Consider the following 8480-nt stretch of genomic DNA (forward strand, 5'->3'; position numbering starts at 1 on the left):
CGAAGGACGGTGCTTGTTGACAGTATAGCGTCCCCATCACTACACTGGGGCGCTAGGACCCACACAGACCACAGGGTGAGCACCCCCTGCTGGCCTCACTAGCACCTCTTCCAGCAGCAACCTAGCTTTCTCAGGAGGTCTCCCATCCAGGTACTGACCAGGCTCAGCCCTGCTTAGCTTCAGTGGGAAACCGGTCTTGGGCTCCAGGGTGATATGGCTGCCGGCACATACTATCACATAGTAAAAAGTTATATTTGTTGGCAAATGCAAAAGCCCTTTCATATTAAAAGTGAAATGAAGAAGCCTCCGGCTGAAGGAAATGTAAATTCATGTCTGTACATTACAATAGAGGACGCAACTGAAAAAAACCTTTCAGCTCTTCTGCCTTTCGTGATTGCATGAAGAAAACGATGCAAGAGAAGAAAGTTCAGCAAATAAAAAAGAGAAACAGATGTTTTGTTTATCTAAGTCCTTTTTGCTTATTAGTATGGTTGAACTGGATCGTTGAAAGTCAGAAAATTAAAATGGGATTAAATACATAAAGCATATTTGTGACCATGAATCTGAAATCTCTGGGGTATAATTGTAGCAAAAGCCAAAATCATTCTATGGGTCAAAATGATTGATTTTTCTTTTATCCCAAAAATCTTTAGGATATTAAGTAAAGATCATGTTCCATGAAAATATTTGTTCAATTTCCTTCCATAAATATATTTTAATTTTTGATTAGTAATATGCATTGCTTAGAACTTCATTTGGACAACTTTTAAAAGCGATTTTCTCAATATTTAGATTTTTGATTTCAGATTTTCAAACATTATTGTATCTCGGCCAGATATTGTCTGACACTAACAAACCATACTTCAATAGAAATCTTATTTGTTCAGCTTTCATATAATGTCACATTTCTGTTTACAATTATTTAATTATTTCAGGTTTGCATCTTATTCAGAGTATTCCACAGTTTTTGTTGAATGAGATCATGTTCATGTTAAGTCTAGAACTACATTAATCATGTTCACACACAACACTTATGCACAGTCAATACATAGGAAAACATGCATTACTTATTTAAAAAAGAAACTTGGACATTGCTTGTGAATTTAAAAGTAATGCATTACTTTACTTGTTGCTTACAAAAAAGTAATCGGATTATGTAACACGCTACTTGTAATGCTGGGAGATGCTGTATGATCTCTTTTGGATTCTGTGTGTGTGTGTGTGTGTGTGCGAGTGTTTCAGACTGCTAAAGGGAACGGTGTACCACTGGGACCCGATGCTCTCTGTGTTAATCAGCATCCTGATGTCAGTGCTGGGGTTTTCATGGATGCACGCAGATTTCCCACACTCCATGCTGCATGTGCGTCAGCTGGAGGAGGGCACCTCTATGAAACGTGATCCCAAACACCTACAGACACACTCAGAGAACATGATACTCTTAAATATGAGTCTGCGTGTAACACATCAAGTGTGACTAACGGGAGTGGTAACACGCGTGCTTCTGTGTGACCTACAGGATAGTTAGTCACCGGCTGTGAACATCCTGATTGGTTTGTCAGTGTTTTTCCTGCAGGTGACTCTGCAGTGGATACCGAAACCTGTTCTTTATGGCCCCTTCCTGTACATCGCTCTCACGTCTATCAATGGAAACCAGATGTGTGACCGTATGCTAAAAGATCAAGTTAGAGTCTTGAGAGTGATAATCGTGATAATTATGAAGTTAATTTTGTTTGATATACACTACTATAAAAAAATAATAATAATACATTAACTCCCTGGTGCTTTTCATATGACAGTCAAAGATGTATGAATGTACTATATTTTAGTTTGATGTTTAGTTTTTTTTCAGTATTTGAAACTTTTTAGTACTACATTACATTTATGAAATAGATATGATCCATTTATTACCTGTTAATCTCTGTTTGAACATAGACCCGAAAATGAAATTTCCAACTTAAACTGTTGTAAATCGTGAAGGCTTTGGATCCAGACTTAAGACACTTAAAGTGAAAAAATAATAATATTTGTGCGTTTAATATGACTTTTCTTTTTTAATGTAAAACTGCAAGAAAATGAAAGCCAGATAAATCTGAATAATTTGTAATTGGGTTTTAAATTTGAGGATGATATAACCAAAAAAATATATATATTTTTTAATTTATTTATTTCAATGTGGTCATTTTTGACTGCAAACAATACAAGTGTGACTATTTCGGTCATTTAACCTTTCCAAACTATGATTGTGTGTGTGTGTGTGTGTGTGTGTGTGTGTGTGTGTGTGTGTGTGTGTGTGTGTGTGTGTGTGTGTGTGTGTGTGTGTGTGCGTGTGTGATCTCAATCCAAGTCTCCAGATCATTCAATTTTATAAATGATACTTCATTTATTGTGTAATTTAATAGTGCAGCCTTTGAACAAACAACCCCATGGTAAATCAATATGTATCATACAGTGTAGTGAGGGACTGTCATGGTTGTGAAGAGTCACTATAAATTGTTTTTGAATCACAATCTGTTGTAAACAGATTATATGGAGCGTGTGTTATTTGCCAAAAAAAAAAAAAAAAATTCCATAAGATATTTTCTTTGCAGGAACTACTTGTTGCCGATGATCATTAAAGTAAAGTACCTATATATATACATATCCGTGCCAGTTGTTCGTTTTTAACTGGAATCATAAACCCTTGTTTCCTTTCCATGATTTTCTTATTTTTCTTCCCGTGATTCTCAATCGTCTCTTTGTTCAGTCACAGCATATGTCTGGCACTGGGAAATGTGGTGAACATTATTATTATTTCATTTTGTGATCTGAAACTGCACACAGAAATATTTGATCACACAATAGAGCAGATCAAACACATTTCCAAACACGAACACAATCTCAACACATTTGATTCAGAGCTTACCGTTCCCTGCCGTTCCTCAGGTTTTATAAAATACTTTCTCTCCCTGATGCCGGAATCCAAGACTGTAGACAGATCTTTAAAATATTCTGTAAAATAACAGAAAAGTACTGGCAGCTCATGAAACAGGGCATTATGCATACATTTTACGGAGATTTATGTTAACGGTAAACACAACGCAATGCAGAATTCAAAATATTGATTAAAAAAATAAAATAAATACAGAAAAATTCCTTTAGATTATGCAGTACATTGTGCACTAATTTCAAAGATTTTTTTAGAATGCATGATTGTCCTCTTTATAGGTCTTTTTGTTATTATTTATAGTTTAAATTCAACACGACTGATGAAAATGGTGATGCAACAGCCAATAAAATTTTACCATTATTGTCTGTTGCATTAGAGAAATGTGCACTGCTTTCAAAATACATTTTGGGGTGGGGTGGTGTCGAGGGTAGGGTAGTAAAAACATTTAGAATGTTGCAGAAGATTACTTTTCAACTTCCTGTTTATTAAAGAATCACGGTTTTTAATTCTTAACAGAAATGTTTCTTGAGCAGCAAGATTAGAATGATTTCTGAAGATCATGTGACACTGAAGAATAGAGTAATGATGCTGAAATTAAATAAAATTTCACAGTATAAATGCCATTATGTGCCATTTCGTACGATGAGATTTGACCCTAACCCAAAAAATTGTGTAAGCCATAAAAAAGTAACTGTACTCTGATTATTCATCTGGAAGTTGTGTATCCTAGCAACACGTGAATAAAAGCCCACCAGTGTGAGCATGAGCTCAGAGGAGTCAAGAGGCCTGTGTACCGCAGACTGATGAGGAGCTGTTTACATGTAATCAAAGGCAGGTCTCTTAAGACACAAGCCTCTAGCAGTGCTGCAGAGATGCACTCACCTGTGTGAGCCTCACTAAATAAACGATTAAAGACATTTCCATGCGGCTTGTATTGAAGTCTAGAGATGAATAACTAGCAGGTGGGTCAATTATATTGTTCTTGCCGTTTGGTAAAAAAAAAAAAAAATATATATATATATATATATATATATATATATATATATATATATATATATATATATATATATATATATATATATATATTAATTAGCTTACCTTCATGTCAAAACACTTTATTTCTTCTGTCTGTTTTAAGAGGAGAAGTTGTGTAGAATGTCAAAGCTGCTCTTTCCCATACAACAACATTAGACAGTAGCGCTTTGCACACTGTGCATAATGCCACTTTTAAAACAGCATGATTTAGCATGTTGCTAGGATGATTGGATTTTCTAGTAGTATGATTAAGCATATTTACTATGTTCTATTATGCTACTAGCATAATTTAGCACATTGTTAACATGTTTTAGCATGATGTTAGCATGATTAACCATGTTGATGACATGTTTTACTCTTACTAGCATGACTTAGCATATTGATAACGTTTTCCCATGTTGCTAGCATGATTTAACACATTGTTTACAAGTTTTTGTATGATGTTAGCATGATTTACCATATTGATGATATGTTTTACCCTTACTAGCATGACTTAACATATTGATAACATGTTTTACTATGTTGCTAGCATGATTAAGCACATTGTTACCATATTTTGACATGTTGTTAGTATGATTTAGCATATTGATAATGTTTTACCATATTGCTTGCAAGATTTAACACATTGTTAACATGATTTAGCACATTGTTAAAATGTTGTTAGCATGATGTTAACATGATATACCATATTGATGACATGTTTTATGCACTAAATCGTGCACATTGTTAACATGTTGTTAGCATGAAGTTAGCATGATTTACCATATTGATGACATGTTTTACCCTTACTAGCATGACTTAGCATATAACATGTTTCACCATTTTGCTAGCATGATTTAACATGATAATATCATGTTTTACCATTACTAGCATGATTTAGAATATTGATAACATGTTTTACCATGTTTCTAGCATGATTTAGCATATTGTTAACACAATTTAGCACATTGTTAACATGTTTTAGCATGTTGTTAGCATGACTTACCATATTTATATTTTTTTTTTTACCATTACTAGCATGACTTAGCGTATTGATAACGTTTTACCATATTGCTAGCATGATTTAGCACATTATTAACATGTTGTTTGTATGTTTATGTTAGCTTATGTAAACAGATTGTGTGCTGCATCCAATCATTGTTTAGTCAAAGATGCCACAAATATGCAAACAAGAACTTTAACTCTGTGTTTAGGAAACATTCAGTGCAAAAAGTCAGTTTATACACAGGATTAATTGTTCACCCCGTGTAAATTATGAGTATAGTGTGGAACAACCCATGACTCCATTTAGAATGACCCAGGGTTAACTATTAAAAACCTTACAGGCTCTTAAAAAAAAGTGCCATAAAAACAGCTTGCACTTCAGTAGTCCGTTCTAAAGTCATACAATGGCTTTGAATGTCCGACACAAACTGAAATTAAAGCTGTTATTCATTATTTATCTCCATTATTCTCCTCAGCTGTAATTCTCAAATCTCATATTTCAACACATGCTGTGCACCCTAGAGAGCTAAAAAAAAAAAAAAAACACATTTTCACAGCCATTATGAGAAAACTGTGAAATGAAAGAATGGATTTTTTTAAAAATCCCCCTTCGTATCATAATTGCCTCCATAATATGCTGTTAATTTATTGCATATTTTTATTCCATTCATTTCTTCACTCCTGACATTGATAGTCGTTTTTATTAGATTTTTTTTCTGCCTAAAAATCTCATGGGCTAAATGAGCACAACAAATGATTCAGATTCTTCTTCATTCCTCTTAAATTAATGACAAAGCCAGTTTTATTGTCTTCATCATAGTTGCCTGGGGCCAATCAATAATCTCAGAAATCCTCACATCGGTCTCATCCTTTAAAGCATGCATTATTTGTCTAAAATGATAAATGGCTGCGGCAGCATGAATTCTTTATATATTGTACCAAATTGCACTGTAATGTCGTATATCCACAGTGTAGCCACTATTAAGATCAGCAAAGTGATTTCAGCCTCTTTATCATGAGGAGATGTGGCACAAAATGGAAAGAAAATAGCATGACCTAGATTTTAAACCAGGCGTATTTTATTGTGTGCTTCAAAAATTGTCATTATATTCTGTTTAATGCAGAATAAAAGCTAGAGAGCAATTCAAGAAAGAGCCGTGTTTGGTCATTTTCTTTGTGATTTTTTTGCATTAATTTATACAAATTTAGGAGTATTCACAGTGCATGGTCGGTGTCTGTATTGGGCTCATTTACATAACTGCAAGAGGAAAACATGTCATCAGCACACCCACACCCTCTAACCTTCTCATCTCTGTATGGAAATGAATGCCTTAATCTTCCTCTTTGACATTCAACAGATAAGGTAATCAATGAAGCATGCTGTCTGTTTTCTCTTTCAGTGTGTGAATGCTAAGTGTTAAAAGTCTCTGATTCCTTGATGAATTCACTCGTCTTATGATTTCTGTTCAATTGGAAGTGCTACCACATACAGTACAATAGATCACCAGACACCCTAATTAATTTTAACGAGTCGTTATAGATTTAAAATCTTTTGCCCATCTCTATGTACGTCACTAGGAGCACTTTGCATAATAATCTCCGCCTACCGTGTTGGGAGAAACTGACCTCTGACCTGTCCCCCCCAACACACACACACACACACACAGACGCTCTGTTTGGTGTGAGAGCATCATGTCGAGGAGACAGTGTGTTTTTAATTGTAAAGGCAAGTTTGTTTTATTTTCACTGCCAAAGAATGAAGATCAGAAGAACCAATGGCTAAAATTCATTTTTACCACAATACCAGAGCAGTACAACAAATCCCTTTTGTTGTGTTCACAACATTTCACTGATGACTGCTTTTCTAATCTCGGTGAGTACAGCGGGATTTTCAAAGCGTTTGGCCATAAAAGAGGGTTCATTACCAACTTTATTTAGACCAACGAGCATCTCCGAATCACAACGCAAAGTATGATTATGAAGTTATTAGTGATGTGTCGTTCGTGAACGAATCGTTCTTTTTGAACGAATCTTTTAGGTGAACGAATCGTTCTCGTTCACGTAATCCACTGACTCATATTTCTCATTCAGTGAAGTTCCTCCCTCCACAGCAGCGTGGCGCTATTAGTTGCGCATGCGCAGCTAGTGAACCGGGTAACTGAACCATTTCAACCTGTCAAAGAATTACTCAACCTCGAGCCAATAGCCTTCGAGTATGAGATGTGACAGAGTAGGTGATTTGTTCAATGTAGTGAACGAATACGCCCTTCAATGAACGAGTTTCATATGAGTCTGAACTAGATCTAGAGATCTTATCATTCGTGAATGAAATGACTGAACTGAAACACATGTCATTCGTGAACGAGCTAAATGAACAAATACATGTCGTTCGTGAATGAAATGAACTGTTACATAGCTTATCTCGTTCGTGAACCTAATGAATAAGAGTAAACAGGGTTAGAATGCCATTTGGCATGTCAATCTCGGAAAATGCAGAGGTACAGTACTGTGCACGTACGCTTGTTTTGATATTTAGCAACTCCACGTTTAATCCCCGATTTATGAATGTGAATATATAATATACAAACTGTCTGACCAAACAATTAAAATGCTAATTAGGCAAGAAAACCTTGTGCTTTTTTCATCTAAACAACTTAATTAGACTTTATATGTTGAATGCGATTATACACACATTTTAATAAAGCCAGATCAGTTTTTGTAAGAAGTGAATACGTTCGTTGACTAAAGGTATAACACATAATACACTGTTTTTTTGCCACCTGCTTTTTTGTAATACGAAGAAATGATAACTGAACGAATCATTGAACGATTCTGAACGAATCATTTTGGTGAACGAACTGAAAATGAACGAATCTCTAGAAAGAATCATAATTTCCAACACTAGAAGTTATATGTCTGTTTTCTCCCGAGTCTTATCAGTTTGTGTGCTGTCTGCAGCCTTTGTCTGCGCTGATCTTCATGTACAAACACGTCATTAAAATGAAGTGTAACTCCGTGAATACTCAACGAAGAGACATGAGAGAGATATCTATAGAAAGCTTGATATGTCTACTTTAAAACTAAACAAGTGCTGACGAAAACAGATATTCTGTGATAAAGTAATCCATATGAAAACTACGCGATGTCTGTTTTTCATGTCTCCCTTCGTTATATCTAATGTGACCACGCCCCCGCGCTGAACGCGCTATTCAGATTCAAACTGAAGCGCGCGGCTTGAATACACACACACAGAAGAAAAAGCAGCGAGACTGTTCAAGTTTTTTATTTTACTGTTTGCTTCGCAGTGAGAGGAATAAGACATAATTCACCCCAAAAAGATGCTAACTCATTGTTTACCGTGAAGTAGTGTGTGGAACAACCAATCAAAACTGACTATGTCAGTTGACCAATCAGAACACAGTATGCTACCGAAAGGTGGGGTTTAAGGAAACTGAATCTTTTGAACAGCTTCACGTGAACCGTTTGGGGATCTCTGAGAATTGAGGTAATTTTAAAATGATATTTTGACAAAATG

Source organism: Carassius auratus, chromosome 39 (assembly GCF_003368295.1).
Source record: "Carassius auratus strain Wakin chromosome 39, ASM336829v1, whole genome shotgun sequence".
Lineage (NCBI taxonomy): Eukaryota > Metazoa > Chordata > Actinopteri > Cypriniformes > Cyprinidae > Carassius > Carassius auratus.